The 19,435-nt window shown below is 35.1% G+C and overlaps 1 long non-coding RNA gene across 1 annotated transcript in view; it reads left to right on the top strand.

The window, feature by feature from the left end:
• The window catches only part of LOC134761783 (uncharacterized), an 88,505-nt gene that overhangs the window by 13,425 nt on the left and 55,645 nt on the right, over positions 1-19,435 (top strand). Inside the window, exon 3 of the long non-coding RNA XR_010140911.1 lies at positions 12,418-12,509. This is a non-coding gene — a long non-coding RNA (uncharacterized LOC134761783). The remainder of the gene's footprint in view (positions 1-12,417; positions 12,510-19,435) is intronic.

The following is a 19,435-nucleotide window of genomic DNA, read 5'->3' as shown; positions in this document are numbered from 1 at the left end:
TTCAAGTAACTTACTGACATAGTTGAACATATTTACAATAGTCATTTTAGAACCAGCTACTTTCAATGTCTTACGTAGAGTGTATTAATTTGCTAGAGCTGCCATAACAAAATACCAGACTGGGCACCTTAAATAATAAATTTATTTCTCACATTTGTGGAAGCTGGAAGTTCAAGATCAAGGTGCCAGCAAGTTTGCTTTCTTCCAAGGGCCTTCCTTGGCTTGCAGGTGGCCATTTCTGTGACATGTCCTCAGATGATCTTTTCTATGTGTTCATGCATCCCTGGTATCTCTTTGTGTGTCCTTATCTCCTTCCTTTTCTTGTAAGGACACCAGTTATATTAGATTAGGGCCCACCCTAATGACCTCATTTTAACTTAATCTTCTCTCTCTCTCTCCTTTTTTGTTTTTATTTTTATTATTAATTTTTTAAGACAGAGTCTTGCTCTGTCGCCCAGGCTGGAGTGCACTGGCATGATCTCAGCAACCTCCACCTTTTGGGTTCAAGTGATTCTTGGTCCTTAGCCCGCCAATTAGCTAGGATTACAGGTATGTACCATCACCTCCAGCAAATTTTTTGTATTTTTATTAGAGACAGGGTTTCACCATGTTGCCCAGGCTGGTCTCAAATTTCTGGCCTCAAGTGATCCACCCGCCTTGGCCTCTCAAAGTGCTGGGATTACAGGCATGAACCACTGTGCCCGGACATTAATTTTTTTTCTTTAAAAGTGCTATCTCCAAATACAGTGACATTCTGAGGAAATGGGTGTTAGGGCTTCAACATATAAATTTTGGGGAGACACGATTCACCTAATAAATAGAGCCATATATTTTTAATATCCAGTAATAAAAATTGTATTGTTTTTCAAAATATTTCTTGAACTACTTTTTCAAATAATAAAATACTGGGTATGTAAAGGCATTCTGCAATTTTATTTTTATTTATTTTTCTTTTTGAGACAGGGTCTAATTCTGTCACCCAGTTCGGAGAGCAGTAGTGTGATCTAAGCTCACTGCAGCCTCAAATTCCTGGGCTGAAAGAATCCTCCCACGTTAGCCTCCCAAGTAGCTAGGACTACAGGCATGCACCACCATGCCCAGCTAATATTTTAATTTTTCTCTTTTGTAGAGATGGGGTCTTTCTAGGTTGCCCAGTCTGCATTCCACAATTTTAAAGGGAAATGACTGCATATAGCAATAGGGTCGAACTGCAACACCATTACACAAGCACAATTTTCATCAAATTTTTAATTACAGCAAAAGCTGGGAGGTTTTTGCAGGGTTTTGTTTTATTTGCTTCCGTTTATGGAATTATTTCCGATTTTAATTATTTCCAATATTTTCTCTAATGGTCAAGCATTATAAGTTCTTCAGTTCTTTTTCTTAAATGAGTATTCCTTTGCCACTTTGCAAGATGTCTTTATCTTTGACCTATAATAATGAACCTTTCCCATGGTCTGCCAGATGATGTTTCTCACCACCATACTTCTTATATATGACAATTTTTCAGTGACACATTCTCAGAAGATTAGAATTGCTTGGCCACCTTACTTACTTAGCCTGTCCACTTTTGGCTACTTTCTTTTATGAGCTTTATGGAATTTATAGGTTATATATCAAAACTTTATTATGTGAATGAAGTTCAGGATTATAGGTGCAACATTAAATTACTACATTTACAAAAGAATATTTTCATTGGTAGGAAAAATCAGATTAAATCTTGTATAGCTGGAGATGTCCATGCATTTGAATTATATTGCACTTAAAGCTATATAAAATTGTCTTTATGTGTTATTTACAGTGATTTGTTTATGTGTGACATAAAGCATTTAATAGTACTTACAAGGTATGATTTTTTTTACCTAGAAGGTACAATTTTTTTATTTATTCTTTGCGTGAAATTTCAGAAGTCACATTTGTTTAACCTCAAAACCTCAAACCATGTAACATGTAACAGTGGAGTACACAACTAATTACTTTTTTTTTTTTGATGGAATCTCCCTCTGTCGCCCAGGCTGGAGTGCAGTGGTGTGATCTCGGTTCACTGCAGCCTCCGCCTCCTGGGTTCCTGCCTCAGTCTCCCAAGTAGATGGGATTACAGATGCCCACCACCATGCCTGACTAATTTGTGTATTTTTTTTTTTTTTTTAGTAGAGACAGGGTTTCACCATATTGGCCAGACTGGTCTCAAACTCCTGACCTCAGGTGATCCACCCACCTTGGCCTCTCAAAGTGCTGGGATTACAGACGTGAGCCACTGTGCCAAGCCGACTTTGTATATAGCATTATAACCATCATTTTGAGAGCCAGTGCATGAAATAAGAGAGGAAGGAAAAAAAAAACTTTAACTTCCTGTCTGGTTTGTGATCTATTTGATTCTTCACTTCAAGATAGATTTGCAGTCCAGCAGGGTAATTGGAATTGATACGATGTTACAAAGTCACTGCCAAATTGTCACCTGTGTTTTTCCTGCAGGTTTTGCCACTTGGAAAAAAAAAAACTATCTCCTTAAGTACTGGGAGATATACTCTTCTAACACCATATGGCAAAGCATTTTTTATGAGTGAGATATTTCCTCTGAATGGCTATGGAAGTGTACAAATAAAAGGGGCTTCAGAAATATTAGCTGGAGGATACAGAGCCAATAAAATTACACTATAAGAAAAACATCTTATATTAGACCATTCTTGCATTGCTATAAGGAAATACCTGAGACTGGGTTATTTATAAGAAAAGAGGTTTAATTGACTTACAGTTTTGCAGGCTATACAAGAATCATAGCAGCATTTGCTTCTTGGGAGGCCTCAGGAGGCTTCCAATCATGGTGGAAGGCAAAGGGGGAGCAGGCACATCACATGGTGAGAATGGAGAGAGAGAGAGAGAGAGAGAGAGAGAAGGTGCTGCACACTTTTAAGCAACCAGATCTCCTGAGAAGTCACTCACTATTGTGACGACAGCACCAAGGGAACAGTGTGAAACCATTCATGAGAAATCTGCCACCATGATCCATACCCAAACTATATCACATTTTAAAGATTTTTGCAAGTCCTAATTACCTTTTCCCGTGAATGATTTTTAAACATGAGAAAAATAAGCAAGAAGCAGTATGTGCTATGGAGACATGCATTTTAGAAGCTGGAACATGGTTCTGTCATTTCTGCTTGACAGAATTTATAATGATAGAATAGCTAGGAATTTGCAACACAAAAAGATGAATTTTGTTGTGATTTGTTTATTTTTGTTTGTTTTTGAATGTTTGCAATTAGAAGCATTGAGTTTTCCTTGCAACTACAAACACACAACCTAAAGAAATGGATAGCCAAGCACATTATAGTTTTAAGGGTGCCCAATGGTGCTTTCCAATCTAATGAATAATAAAAAGAAAGGATTCTCACCAAAATTTCTAATTTTTAAAAAATCTCTCCTTGGTTCGAATCAAGTGATAATTAGTTGCTAAGAGTTAACCCTTCCAACTATTTTCCAGAGCAATAGTTTTAAAAACTGTAAATTACTTTTATTCTTTAAGAAAACATCCAAATTTGAACATTAATTTAAAATTCATTGTGTATCATGTCTGTGTGTTCATAGGATGCTTGTGGTCCAAAGCATTTTAAAAATTTTCAATTGAACTTCTTGACAGGTTCATATTTCTCATAAGACTCCAAAAAAAAAAGATGAAGAGCATCTTTTTCAGGAAAAGCAGACGCAGATGCAGATCTGGGCACCAGCCTAGTGATGTCTATCCCTACTCTGGTGTGTTCTCACTTAACTACTCAGCTTCCTCGTAAGACTTTGCCCCAGTGTTTTTTATCCTGTGTTAGACCAAAGACACCAAGTGAAAGATATGATCCCCCTTGAGGGATATACATAAAATTTTGCACATAATTTTAGGAGTTTATTGAACTATGACTTCTAATCATGGGCAGCTCTCACTGGTTTCATGTTAGATATTCCTTTAGATTAAATTACCTATAATAACTGGTAACTTCTCTGTGTTTCAACTCAAGATTTTGATCAAAAGTAAGTTCCATTCAGCTTTTCTCTTCAAGGCAAATTCTTGAAATTCAAGATTATTGAGCAATCTCATAGCTATTGCATATGTCAGGATTTCACCTCTAGCCCAACAAATGATACCACAAAGTAGGGTTATATGGTGTTCCACCAGCTCAGTAAGGGCAGCGAGTGGTAGCAACTTTGCCAAAAAGGGGGAGAGTAGAGTAGGCAATATTGACATCTAAGAGATGTTATTAAAATACCTATGATATAAAGTATTTTTACATACAAAAGAAAGTAGAGAATAATAAGTTATTAAACAATGATAAAAGACACCCATGACTCAACATGTAACTTAAGAAATGGAGTGTTGTAGATACAGCAGAATGTGTTTCTTGATCTTTATTTTGCAGCCTTCTTATCCCAAATTGTGTCTTAATAAATCCCTGAGTTTTAATTATAATTTTAACAAATATGTACATATGTTTAAATTATATATTAAGTTGTAACTCTTTTTGAACATATACATATATGTAATATGTATATGCATACATATTACAATACTGTGTGCCATGTTTTGTCCTTTTTATTAGATATTGTGGTTCCAAGAGTAAACCATGTTGTTCAAGTAGTTGTAATTCATTGATTTTCACCATTGTACAATATACCACTGAATGAATACATGGAATTTATTTGTCTAATGTCAATAGACAATGAATCATTTTCACTTTTATCCTGTTAAAATTGCTGCAAAAATGATTTTTCTATAATTTTCTATATTATTGCTGCATATAGAAATAATGTTGTTAATTCTAAGTACATAGAACCAAGATATTTTCAAATTATAAAATGAAGAGCAACATTACTGGATTGTAGAATAGGTACATCTTCATATTTAATAGACAATGACAAATTGTTTTCAAAGTGGTTGAACCATTTTACACTACCACAAACTGTACAGTACAGATTACATTACTCGACAACCTCCAAACTTGATAATTTTTCCAATAAGATTGAAATAAAATGGAAAATTCAAATTCAGGTTTATTGAGGTACAATTTACATAATGTAAAATTCACCTTTTTTAGGTGTACAGTTAATGGGCTTTGCCAGATGTATAATCACCACTTCAGTGAGACATAGAATGTTTCCATTACTCCTCCAAAGTTTCCCTTGTGTCCCTGGACTCATACTTCAAGCTCCTGGGAACCACTGATCTAATTTCTGCTATTTTAGTTTTGTGTTTTTCCACACAAAATGTGAAATATCATGCACATAGAATCATACAATATATAGTAATTTTTTGTCTGGTTTATTTCACTTAGCATAATGCTGTTAAAATTCACCTAGGCTGTTGCACATGTCAATACTTTGCACCTTCTTACTACAAAGAAGCACTCCATTGTGTGAATTAACACAATGTGTTTATACATTGGCCAGTGGATAAGTATTTTGGTTGTTTCCAGTTTGGGATCATTATGAGTAAAGCTACCATAAATATTTACACTGAGGTCTTTGTGTGGATATATGTTTTCATATCTCTTGGGTAAATACTTAGCAGTAAAATTGATAGGTTGTATGTTAAATATATGTTTAGTTTTATTTAATGAAAAAAATTGCCAAAATGTTTCCCATAGAGGAAAACATTCCCACCAGGATCCTATGAGAGTTGCAAATGCTCCACATCCTCCACAGCAATTTGGGTTTTCTTTTTTTTTTTTCTTTTAATTTTCAGTTGTTAAACTTTTAGCTCTTCTAGTGTGCAGGTAGTGTAGTGGTTTTAAAATACATTTTCCTGATGACTAATGGTGTTGAATGTCTATTCATGTGCTTATTTTTCTTTTTTTCTATTTTTTTAATTAATTAATTTATTTATTTATTATTATTATACTTTAGGCTTTAGGGTACATGTGCGCAATGTGCAGGTAAGTTACATATGTATACATGTGCCATGCTGGTGCGCTGCACCCACTAACTCGTCATCTAGCATTAGGTGTATCTCCCAATGCTATCCCTCCCCCCTCCCCCCACCCCACAACAGTCCCCAGAGTGTGATGTTCCCCTTCCTGTGTCCATGTGTTCTCATTATTCAATTCCCACCTATGAGTGAGAATATGCAGTTTTTGGTTTTTTATTCTTGCGATAGTTTACTGAGAATGATGATTTCCAATTTCATCCATGTCCCAACAAAGGACATGAACTCATCATTTTTTTATGGCTGCATAGTATTCCATGGTATATATGTGCCACATTTTCTTAATCCAGTCTATCATTGTTGGACATTTGGGTTGGTTCCAAGTCTTTGCTATTGTGAATAATACCGCAATAAACATATGTGTGCATGTGTCTTTATAGCAGCATGATTTATAGTCCTTTGGGTATATACCCAGTAATGGGATGGCTGGGTCGAATGGAATTTCTGGTTCTAGATCCCTGAGGAATCGCCACACTGACTTCCACAATAGTTGAATTATTTACAGTCCCACCAACAGTGTAAAAGTGTTCCTATTTCTCCACATCCTCTCCAGCACCTGTTGTTTCCTGACTTTTTAATGATCACCATTCTAACTGGTGTAAGATGGTATCTCATTGTGGTTTTGATTTGCATTTATCTGATGGCCAGTGATGATCAGCATTTTTTCATGTGTCTTTTGGCTGCATAAATGTCTTCTTTTGAGAAGTGCCTGTTCATATCCTTTGCCCACATTTTGATGGGGTTGTTTTTTTCTTGTAAATTTGTTTGAGTTCTTTGTAGATTCTGGATATTAGCCCTTTGTCAGATGAGTGGGTTGCAAACATTTTCTCCCATTTTTTAGGTTGCCTGTTCACTCTGATGGTAGTTTCTTTTGCTGTGCAGAAGCTCTTTAGTTTAATTAGATCCCATTTGTCAATTTTGGCTTTTGTTGCCATTGCTTTTGGTGTTTTAGACATGAAGTCCTTGCCCATGCCTATGTCCTGAATGGTAATGCCTAGGTTTTCTTCTAGGGTTTTTATGGTTTTAGGTCTAACATTTAAGTCTTTAATCCATCTTGAATTGATTTTTGTATAAGGTGTAAGGAAGGGATCCAGTTTCAGCTTTCTACATATGGCTAGCCAGTTTTCCCAGCACCATTTATTAAATAGGGAATCCTTTCCCCATTGCTTGTTTTTCTCAGGTTTGTCAAAGATCAGATAGCTGTAGATATGCGGCATTATTTCTGAGGGCTCTGTTCTGTTCCATTGATCTATATCTCTGTTTTGGTACCAGTACCATGCTGTTTTGGTTACTGTAGCCTTGTAGTATAGTTTGAAGTCAGGTAGCGTGATGCCTCCAGCTTTGTTCTTTTGGCTTAGGATTCACTTGGCAATGCGGGCTCTTTTTTGGTTCCATATGAACTTTAAAGTAGTTTTTTCCAATTCTGTGAAGAAAGTCATTGGTAGCTTGATGGGGATGGCATTGAATCTGTAAATTACCTTGGGCAGTATGGCCATTTTCACGATATTGATTCTTCCTACCCATGAGCATGGAATATTCTTCCATTTGTTTGTATCCTCTTTTATTTCCTTGAGCAGTGGTTTGTAGTTCTCCTTGAAGAGGTCCTTCACATCCCTTGTAAGTTGGATTCCTAGGTATTTTATTCTCTTTGAAGCAATTGTGAATGGGAGTTCACTCATGATTTGGCTCTCTGTTTGTCTGTTGTTGGTGTATAAGAATGCTTGTGATTTTTTTACATTGATTTTGTATCCTGAGACTTTGATGAAGTTGCTTATCAGCTTAAGGAGATTTTGGGCTGAGACAATGGGGTTTTCTAGATATACAATCATGTCGTCTGCAAACAGGGACAATTTGACTTCCTCTTTTCCTAATTGAATACCCTTGATTTCCTTCTCCTGCCTAATTGCCCTGGCCAGAACTTCCAACACTATGTTGAATAGGAGTGGTGAAAGAGGGCATCCCTGTCTTGTGCCAGTTTTCAAAGGGAATGCTTCCAGTTTTTGCCCATTCAGTATGATATTGGCTGTGGGTTTGTCATAGATAGCTCTTATTATTTTGAGATACGTCCCATCAATACCTAATTTATTGAGAGTTTTTAGTATGAAGGGTTGTTGAATTTTGTCAAAGGCCTTTTCTGCATCTATTGAGATAATCATGTGGTTTTTGTCTTTGGTTCTGCTTATATGCTGGATTACATTTATTGATTTGTGTATATTGAAACAGCCTTGCATCCCAGGGATGAAGCCCACTTGATCATGGTGGATAAGCTTTTTGCTGTGCTGCTGGATTCGGTTTGCCAGTATTTTATTGAGGATTTTTGCATCAATGTTCATCAAGGATATTGGTCTAAAATTCTCTTTTTTGGTTGTGTCTCTGCCCGGCTTTGGTATCAGGATGATGCCGGCCTCATAAAATGAGTTAGGGAGGATTCCCTCTTTTTCTACTGATTGGAATAGTTTCAGAAGGAATGGTACCAGCTCCTCCTTGTACCTCTGGTAGAATTCGGCTGTGAATCCATCTGGTCCTGGACTCTTTTTGGTTGGTAAGCTATTGATTATTGCCACAATTTCAGCTCCTGTTATTGGTCTATTCAGAGATTCAACTTCTTCCTGGTTTAGTCTTGGGAGAGTGTATGTGTCGAGGAATTTATCCATTTCTTCTAGATTTTCTAGTTTATTTGCGTAGAGGTGTTTGTAGTATTCTCCGATGGTAGTTTGTATTTCTGTGGGATCGGTGGTGATATCCCCTTTATCATTTTTTATTGCATCTATTTGATTCTTCTCTCTTTTTTTCTTTATTAATCTTGCTAGCGGTCTATCAATTTTGTTGATCCTTTCAAAAAACCAGCTCCTGGATTCATTAATTTTTTGAAGGGTTTTTTGTGTCTCTATTTCCTTCAGTTCTGCTCTGATTTTAGTTATTTCTTGCCTTCTGCTAGCTTTTGAATGTGTTTGCTCTTGCTTTTCTAGTTCTTTTAATTGTGATGTTAGGGTGTCAATTTTATATCTTTCCTGCTTTCTCTTGTGGGCATTTAGTGCTATAAATTTCCCTCTACACACTGCTTTGAATGCATCCCAGAGATTCTGGTATGTTGTGTCTTGGTTCTTGTTGGTTTCAAAGAACATCTTTATTTCTGCCTTCATTTCGTTATGTACCCAGTAGTCATTCAGGAGCAGGTTGTTCAGTTTCCATGTGGTTGAGTGGTTTTGAGTGAGATTCTTAATCCTGAGTTCTAGCTTGATTGCACTGTGATCTGAGAGATAGTTTGTTATAATTTCTGTTCTTTTACATTTACTGAGGAGAGCTTTACTTCCAAATATGTGGTCAATTTTGGAATAGGTGTGGTGTGGTGCTGAAAAAAATGTATATTCTGTTGATTTGGGGTGGAGAGTTCTGTAGATGTCTATTAGGTCCGCTTGGTGTAGAGGTGAGTTCAATTCCTGGGTATCCTTGTTGACTTTCTGTCTCATTGATCTGTCTAATGTTGACAGTGGGGTGTTAAAGTCTCCCATGATTAATGTGTGGGAGTCTAAGTCTCTTTGTAGGTCACTCAGGACTTGCTTTATGAATCTGGGTGCTCCTGTATTGGGTGCATATATATTTAGGATAGTTAGCTCTTCTTGTTGAATTGATCCCCTTACCATTATGTAATGGCCTTCTTTGTCTCTTTTGATCTTCGTTGGTTTAAAGTCTGTTTTATTAGAGACTCAGATTGCAACCCCTGCCTTTTTTTGTTTTCCGTTTGCTTGGTAGATCTTCCTCCATCCTTTTATTTTGAGCCTATGTGTGTCTCTGCACGTGAGATGGGTTTCCTGAATACAGCACACTAATGGGTCTTGACTCTTTATCCAATTTGCCAGTCTGTGTCTTTTAATTGGAGCATTTAGTCCATTTACATTTAAAGTTAATATTGTTATGTGTGAATTTGATCCTGTCATTATGATGTTAGCTGGTTATTTTGCTCGTTAGTTGATGCAGTCTCTTCCTAGTCTCGATGGTCTTTACATTTTGGCATGATTTTGCAGCGGCTGGTACTGGTTGTTCCTTTCCATGTTTAGCGCTTCCTTCAGGAGCTCTTTTAGGGCAGGCCTGGTGGTGACAAAATCTCTCAGCATTTGCTTGTCTGTAAAGGATTTTATTTCTCCTTCACTTATGAAGCTTAGTTTGGCGGGATATGAAATTCTGGGTTGAAAATTCTTTTCTTTAAGAATGTTGAATATTGGCCCCCCACTCTCTTCTGGCTTGTAGAGTTTCTGCCGAGAGATCTGCTGTTAGTCTGATGGGCCTCCCTTTGAGGGTAACCCGACCTTTCTCTCTGGCTGCCCTTAACATGTTTTCCTTCATTTCAACTTTGGTGAATCTGACAATTATGTGTCTTGGAGTTGCTCTTCTCGAGGAGTATCTTTGTGGCATTCTCTGTATTTCCTGAATCTGAATGTTGGCCTGCCTTGCTAGATTGGGGAAGTTCTCCTGGATAATATCCTGCAGAGTGTTTTCCAACTTGTTTCCATTCTCCCTGTCACTTTCAGGTACACCAATCAGACGTAGATTTGGTCTTTTCACATAGTCCCATATTTCTTGGAGGCTTTGCTCGTTTCTTTTTATTCTTTTTTCTCTAAACTTCCTTTCTCGCTTCATTTCATTCATTTCATCTTCCATCGCTGATACCCTTTCTTCCATTTGATCACATCGGCTCCTGAGGCTTCTGCATTCTTCACGTAGTTCTCGAGCCTTGGTTTTCAGCTCCATCAGCTCCTTTAAGCACTTCTCTGTATTGGTTATTCTAGTTATACATTCTTCTAAATTTTTTTCAAAGTTTTCAACTTCTTTGCCTTTGGTTTGAATATCCTCCCGTAGCTCGGAGTAATTTGATCGTCTGAAGACTTCTTCTCTCAGTTCGTCAAAGTGATTCTCTGTCCAGCTTTGTTCTGTTGCTGGTGAGGAACTGCATTCCTTTGGAGGAGGAGAGGCGCTCTGCTTTTTAGAGTTTCCGGTTTTTCTGCTCTGTTTTTTCCCCATCTTTGGGGTTTTATCTACTTTTGGTCTTTGATGATGGTGATGTACAGATGGGTTTTTGGTGTGGATGTCCTTTGTGTTTGTTAGTTTTCCTTCTAACAGACAGGACCCTCAGCTGCAGGTCTGTTGGAGTACCTGGCCATGTGAGGTGTCAGTCTGCCCCTGCTGGGGGGTGCCTCCCAGTTAGGCTGCTCGGGGATCAGGGGTCAGGGACCCACTTGCGGAGGCAGTCTGCCCGTTCTCAGATCTCCAGCTGCGTGCTGGGAGAACCACTGCTCTCTTCAAAGCTGTCAGACAGGGACATTTAAGTCTGCAGAGGTTACTGCTGTCTTTTTGTTTGTCTGTGCCCTGCCCCCAGAGGTGGAGCCTACAGAGGCAGGCAGGCCTCCTTGAGCTGTGGTGGGCTCCACCCAGTTCGAGCTTCCCAGCTGCTTTGTTTACCTAAGCAAGCCTGGGCAATGGCGGGCGCCCCTCCCCCAGCCTCGCTGCCACCTTGTAGTTTGATCTCAGACTGCTGTGCTAGCAATCAGCGAGACTCCGTGGGCGTAGGACCCTCTGAGCCAGGTGCAGGCTATACTCTCCTGGGGCACCGTTTCCTAAGCCCGTCGGAAAAGCACAGTATTCGGGTGGGAGTGGCCCGATTTTCCAGGTGCTGTCTGTCACCTCTGGAAAGGGAACTCCCTGACCCCTTGCACTTCCCGAGAGAGGCAATGCCTCGCCCCTGCTTCGGCTGGCGCATGGTGCACTCACCCACTGACCTGCGCCCACTGTCTGGCACTCCCTAGTGAGATGAACCCGGTACCTCAGATGGAAATGCAGAAATCACCAGTCTTCTGCGTCGCTCAAGCTGGGAGCTGTAGAAGGGAGCTGTTCCTATTCGGCCATCTTGGCTCCTCCCCTCATGTGCTTATTTTTCACCCATATATCTTTTTTGTTAAAGTATCTATTCAAATATTTTGCCCATTTTAATTAGAATGCTTGTTTAGTTATTATTGAGTCTAGAGAGTTCATAATATATTAGAAATATGTTATATTCCTAATAGAATGCATTCAGATGAAAGTCTGTTTTGGGATATATAATTTGCAAATATTTTTTCCCAGTCTGTGGCTTGTCTGTCAAGTTTCTTAACCATACCTTTCAAAGAGCAGAAGTTTTACTTTTTCATGAAATCCAAATGAACAGAATTTTTGTTGTTATTGTGGTTAATGGTTCATGCTTTTTGGAGCATATCTTAGAAAAAAGAAAAAGCAAAAAACAAGCTTAATCCAAGGTCACAATACTTGTTGCCTGTGATCCATTTTAGAAATTTTGTGTTTAATTTTTACATTTCATTTTATGCTCCACTTCTATTTTCATATGGTGCAGGTTAGAGTTAAGATTGATTATTTCTTCATGACGTTTAATTATTTCCCTATTTTCTTTGTTCATTCAGGCTGCTATAACAGAACACCAACAGACATTTATTTGTCACAATTATGGATGCTGGGAAATCCAAGATGAAGCCACCAGCAGATCCAGTATCTGGTGAGAGTACTCTTCCTGGTTTGCAGATGGCCATATTTTTGTTTTATTTTCACATGGTGAAGACAGAGCCATCTTCTCTCTCCTTTCTCTTCTTATAAGGCACTAATCCCACTGATGAGGGCACTATCCCCTTGACCCAATTACCTCCCAAAGGCACCACCTCCAAATATCATCATAATGGGGATTGAAGCTTCAAAATATAAGTTTTGGGATGACAAACATTCGAGGACTATTTTTTGAAAAAGAAAACTATCTTTTCTTTATTGAAGTATTTTGGCAACTTTGTCAAAAAATAATTGACGAATATATTGGAGCATGCTTCTGAATTTTATTTTCTGCTCCATTTATCTATATGTCTACCTTGAAGCCAACACTACACTCTCTTGATCACTATGAGCCCACCAACCATCTAGTCTAGGTTTTTTGTTTTTCCATATAACATATAGAGCCAGTTTTTAATTTCTACAAAAGAATTGTGCCAAGATTTTATTAGAATTGTCTTAAATCTGCAGATCAATTTCAGGAATATTGACATTTTAATGATAACGTCTTCTGATCCATGACCATGGTATATCTCTTCATTTATGTTTTCTTTAATTTTTCTCAACAATGTTTTCTACTTTTTGGCATCAAACTTGTATATGTTTTATTAAATTTTCTCTAAATTTTTAAACTTTTTAGGCTATTGTAAATGATGTTAATTTTTATTTAATTGCTTATTGCTACCATATGGAATAGAATTAACTTTTGTATAGTGGCCTTCTATCCTTTGCTTTGCTAAACGCAATTCCTAGTTCTTGTACATTTTTAAGAAACTGTTCAGGATTTTCTACTATGATCATCATGTCTTATCTTTATTGACTAATCATGTTTATTTTCTCTGAAATGTCTGTTCACACACTTTGTGGTTTTTTCTTTATTTTTTTTTACTACATTGATTTTATTCACATTGAGTTTTATGTATCTTTATACTAATTTTGTGGATCATAGAAATAAAATGGCAAAACATTCGCACAGTGGTGGACTCTTACTATGGTACTTTTAATGAACAGAATTTCTTAATTTTTCCAGCTTTTTTGAGGTATAATTGAAAAGTAAAATTGTATATATTTAGAGTGTACAATGTGATGTTTCAATGTATGTATACATTGTGAAATGATTATCAGAATCAAGTTAATTAACACATGCATCACCTCACATTGTTATCAGTTTTGTGTATGTGAAGTGAGAACATTTAAGTTTTACTCTCTCAGCAAATTTCAAGTATACAATACAGTACTATTAACTACAGTCACTATGTTTTACATTAGATTTCTAGCAAAAGTTCTTAATTTAATATAATCAAATTTAACAATATTTATGTTAAGATTTATTTCATGTGTTTTCTTTAAGAAAGCTTTATCTTTTAAACATTTTTTAAATTTGCCTTTCATATTTAAATCTTTTTTCCACCTGAATTAGATTTTTATATCACATGAAGTATTGAACAATATCATTTTTATATATAACCCATAACTATTTTTTGAATAGCTCCTTATTTTCTCATTCATCTGCAGACCCACTTTCCTTATATGCTTCCTCATATAGAAATACATACCCATGTTTTTGTCTTTTCTATTACATTACATTCCTTTTATTGTGTTGATTCCTGAAAAGAATACCACATTGCATCAATTATTCCAGCTAGTTGTTGAAGCAAGTCCTTCAAACTTATTCTTATTTTCTAAAGTCTTATTAAGTCTTGAGCTTCTCTTTTTTATTTTAAGTTTACAATTAAGTTGTAATATCATGTCTTTTGCAGGGACATAAATGGAGCTGTAGGTTATTATCCTTAGTAAACTAACACAGAAAGAGAAAACCAAATGCTGCATGTTCTCACTTACAAGTAGGAGCTAAGTGATGAGAACACATAAACACTTAGAAGGGAGCAAAACACACTGGGGCCTTTTGGAGGGTGGAGGGTAGAGGGTAGGAGGAGAGAGAAGATATGGAAAAATAACGAATGGGTACTAGACTTAATAAACCACTGATGAAATAATCTGTAAAACAAATCCCCATGACACAGGTTTACCTACATAACAAACCTGCATTTATACCCCAAACTTAAATAAAAGTTAAAATAAATTAAATAAATAAATAAATTTACTCTCAAGTTTCACAAAGGGAAAAAAAAACATTAAAAACACTCTTGTTATTTTGATTGCACTTTTCTAACTTTTTAAAACAATTTTGGAAAATTTACCAACTTTATAGAATTAAATATTTTATCCACAAACACGGTGTATGTCTCTATTTAGTTGGACAGTTTCAATATCTTGCAATGATACATTGTTACTCTTTTACTTTATAGTAAAAAGTTATTAAAATAAGAAAATGTTTTTATATTAACCCTTTTTGCCATTTCCAGTGCTCTTCATTTTTTTGTGTAGATTCTGCCTAAACATGTTATTTAATATTTCATATAGTTCAGCTCTACTGGCAATGAATTTTCTCAGAGTTTGTCTGTAGAAGTATTTATCTTACTTTCACTTTTGAAAGGTATTTCCTCTGAGTATAAAATTCTAAGTTGAGAGTACTTTATAGATAACACTCTGGGCTTGCAAAATTTCTAAGAAGTTAGCTGTGCATAATATATACTTTTTACCTCTGTTTGCCTTCAAGATACTGTCTTTAACTTTTCAGCATTCTATAATATTTCTAAACATCTTCCTTTCTCCTTCTTCTTTCTTTCTTTTGCCTAGGGTTCTCTAGACTTCTTTGATCTAGGTTTTCTTTTCTTCAATTTGTTTTAAAAATCATCAGCTATTATCTTTTCACATATTATTTGGCCCATTTCCAAAGTGTCATCTCTTCTGTTTTTGAAACTGCACTTCCATTTTTGTTAGACTTATTGACATTTCCTAGAGTTCTCGGATGTTCTGTTATGTTTTTATTTTTAAACTATTTATTCTTTTTATGTTTCTGTTCAGATCAATTCTATTAGCCTATCTACAAGTTTATTATTTCCTCAGATGTATAAGCAATACATATAAAAATTTGTGGTACTCATTTAAAGCATTTCTTAAACAGAATTTGTCACCTATTTACATAATATTAAGATCTAAATATGTTCTCATTTTTACTAGAATTTATTGTTTTGATCTATGAATTACTAGCAGGACATTTCTAAAGTATCAAATATGGAGATAATTTTAGCTATCTTCTTATTGTTGGCTTCTAACAATTGTCCTGGAATCACACAATGTAATCTGAAAGGCCAGTCCTTCGAAACATGTTGAGTCTTACCATATGGCCTACTTTACAGTCAATTTTCCTTAAAGTTTCATGTGGGTATAAAAATAACATGCATTTGCTAACTTTCATCTGTAGGGTTTTATACAAACCTATTTGGTAAAACTTGTTAATTTCACGCTCAAGTTTATATCCTTATTGATTTTCAAAATTTTATCTGTTGGTGCATGTTCAATCTTCCAAAGACTAGAAGTAAAAACTCAAGTTTCTCACTCTGATTGCAAATTTATAAATTTCTCTTTTTAGTTCTATAAATTTCTGTTTTATGTGTTTTGAAGTCATTTTTGACATATATGTTCATAATTTTTACATATATTTTTAAGAACTGAAAACTTAACTATTAGGTACTATTCCTTTTGTCACTATCAGTGTTTTTTGTTTTAAAATCTATTTTGTCTAATACCAATAGAATTATACTAGCTTACTTTTGGCTAGCATTAGACTGGTATTTCCTTTTCCATCCTTTGCCCAACTGTGCCTTTATGTTTAGAGCATATATCTTGTAAAAAGCTATATAGTTTAAAGTCCAGCCACTTAATTTCTATGTTTTAACTTATATTTTATATAACTTTTATCTAGAGTGTGATTAGTGATATTTGGAATAGATTTCTGTTACCTTATTTTGTGCTTTCTGTTCATCCCACTTGTTCTATTCTTTCTCTCCTCTCTTACTTTTGAATTGATTTTTATTATTACTCATTTATTTTCTTTTTATTGATTTAAAAGTCATATGTCATAGCTTTATTATTCTAATATTCACTCTTAAAATATTAATATGTAATGTGTGATTCTGGAATATATTTTTAATTTTGCTAAGAGGACATTTTTGGGACAATTACTAAAACATAAATAAGATCAATACATTAGATAATGATGTTGTATCAATGTTCTGATTATGATACATTTTTGGAAATTATGTAAAAAAGTATCCCTAATCTTAAAAGTATATAAATATTTAGGGGTAATGGAACATTACAATACAGCTTCTTCTCAAATTATTCAGAAAAAATAATAATAATATGTATTGGGGTGTGTGTTTGTGTGTGTGTGTGTGTGTGTGCGTGTGTGTGTTTTATGTTAACCAAGATCAAAATGTGACCAACTTGTTTTTTCCTGTTTGTCAAATGACATCTGATAACACAGGCCCTGAAGGTTTCCTGAGCTGAAAATTTTTAAAAGGTTTAAAGGATTTGGAAGAAAGGAAGAAAAACAGAGAGATGAGAGAACAATTTTAGCATGTCATATATCTTGCCAATTTTACTTCTAAAATTTTGGCATTTTATATCAAATTCTAAAATATATATATTAGCAATATAACCCCTTTTTCTTTAATCTACATTGCAAATATTTTCTCCAAATTTTTCAATTGTCTTTTAACTTTACTTAACCAACACAAACATAAGTCAAGCCAGATTCACTATTTTTTCTTTATCGCATCTGAATTTTGGGTCATAGTTAGAAAATGTTTCTCTATTATCAGTTTATACTGGAATTTATTCTTACAGTACTTATATGGTTTTATTTTTTATATTTAGATTTCCAATGCATTTTAATAATTACATATATGTGTGGTATGAAGTATTAACCTAGTGTTATCTTTTCAGTAGTTTTTTTTTAAAATAAAAGATTCATTTATTGACCAAAAACTCAAATCTAACCAGTGTTTTTTATATTTTTTAATTTTTAAAGTATTTTTTTAAATTCTTGTGGGTACATAGCAGGTGCATATATTTATTGGGTACATGAGATGTTTTGATATATGCATGCAATGTGAAATAAGCACGTCATGGAGAATGGGGTACCCATCTCCTCAAGCATTATTTTTTTGAGTTACAAATAATCTAATTATATTCTTTAAGTTATTTTCAAATATACAATTAAGTTATTATTGACTATAGTCACCCTGTTATGCCATCAAATAATAGATTTTATTCATTCTTTCTATTTCTTATACCCATTAACTATCTCCACCTCCACCCAAACCTCCCACTATCTTTCCCAGCCTCTGGTAATTATCCTCCTATTCTCTATGTTTATGAGTCCAATTGATTTGATTTTTACATCCCACAAATAAGTGAAAACATGTGATGTTTGTTTTATGTGCCTGGCTTATTTCATTCACCATTGTGATCTCCACTTTCATTCATGTGGCTGCAAGTAACTGGATCTCATTCTTTTTTTATGGCTGAATAGTATTCCATTGTGTATATGTACCAAATTTTCTTTATCCATTCATCTGCTGATGGACACTTAGGTTGCTTCCAAATCTTGGCTATTGTGAATAGTGTTGCAAGAAACATGGAAGTGCAAATATCTTTTCAATATACCAATTTTCTTTCTTATGCATATATACCTAGGAGTGGAACTGCAGGACTGTATGGTAGCTGTATTTTTAGTTTTTTTGAGGAACTACTAAACTGTTCTCTATAGTGATTGTAATAATTTACATCCTCGGCAACAGAGTACAATGGCTCCCTTTTCTGAAAATTCTCAGCCACATTTGTTATTGTCTGCCTTTTAGATAAAAGCCATTTAAACTGAGGTGAGAGGTTTCATAATAGTTTTGATTTGAATTTCTCTGATGATTAATGATGTTGGGCACCTTTTCATATACCTGTTTGTCATTGGATGTCTTCTTTTGAGAAATGTCAATTCATATTTTTGTCTATTTTAAAATTGAATTATTAGATTTTTTTCCTATAGAGTTGTTTGAGCTGCTTATATATTCTAGCTATTAATCACTTGTCAGAGGGGTAGATTGCAAATATTTTCTCCTGTTCTGTGATTGGCTCTTCACGTTATTGGTTGCTTCCTTTACTTTTACTTCCTTTACTTTACTTTTACTAAGTTAAAGTGCAGAAACTTTAACTTGATGTGATCACATTTGCTCATTTTTGCTTTGGTTGCCCATGCTTGTTGCATATTACTCACGAGGTCTTTACCCAGACCCATGTCCTAGAGATTTTCTGCAACGTTTTCTTATACTAGTTTCATAGTTTGAGGACTTAGATTTAAGACTTTAATTCATTTTGATTGTATTTTTGTATATGGTGAGAAATAGGGGTCTAGTTGCATTCTTCTGCATATGGATATCCAGTTTTCCCAGCACCATTTACGGAAGAGACTGTCATTTGCCCAGTGTATGTCAAAATTAGTTTACTGTAGGTTTGTGGATAGAATTCTGGGTTCTCTAGTCTGTTCCACTGGTCTATGTGTCTGCTTTTATGCCAGTATCATGATGTTTTTGTTACCATAGCTCTGTAGTATAATTTGAAGTCAGGGAATGTGATTCCTCCCATTTCATTTACTTATTTTGCTTAAGATAGCTTTGGCTATTTTGGGTCTCTTGTAGTTCATATATACTATAGGATTTTTTTTCTATTTATGTGAAGAATATTAATGGTATTTTGATGGGGACTGCATTGAATCTGTGGATTGCTTTGGGTAGTATGGACATTTTAACAATATTTATTCTCCCAATTCTTAAACATGGAATGTCTTTCCATTTTTTGATGTCCTCTTCAATTTCTTTTATCAGTGTTTTATAGTTTTTAATTATAGAGATTTTTCACTTATTTTGTTAATTCCTAGATATTTAATTTTATGTGTGGCCATTATAAATGTTATTACTTTTT

This window comes from Pongo abelii, chromosome 6 (assembly GCF_028885655.2).
Source record: "Pongo abelii isolate AG06213 chromosome 6, NHGRI_mPonAbe1-v2.0_pri, whole genome shotgun sequence".
In the NCBI taxonomy this organism is placed as follows: Eukaryota; Metazoa; Chordata; class Mammalia; order Primates; family Hominidae; genus Pongo; species Pongo abelii.
Note: the sequence above shows the minus strand (reverse complement) of the source record. Positions and strands in the feature narration are given on the sequence as shown.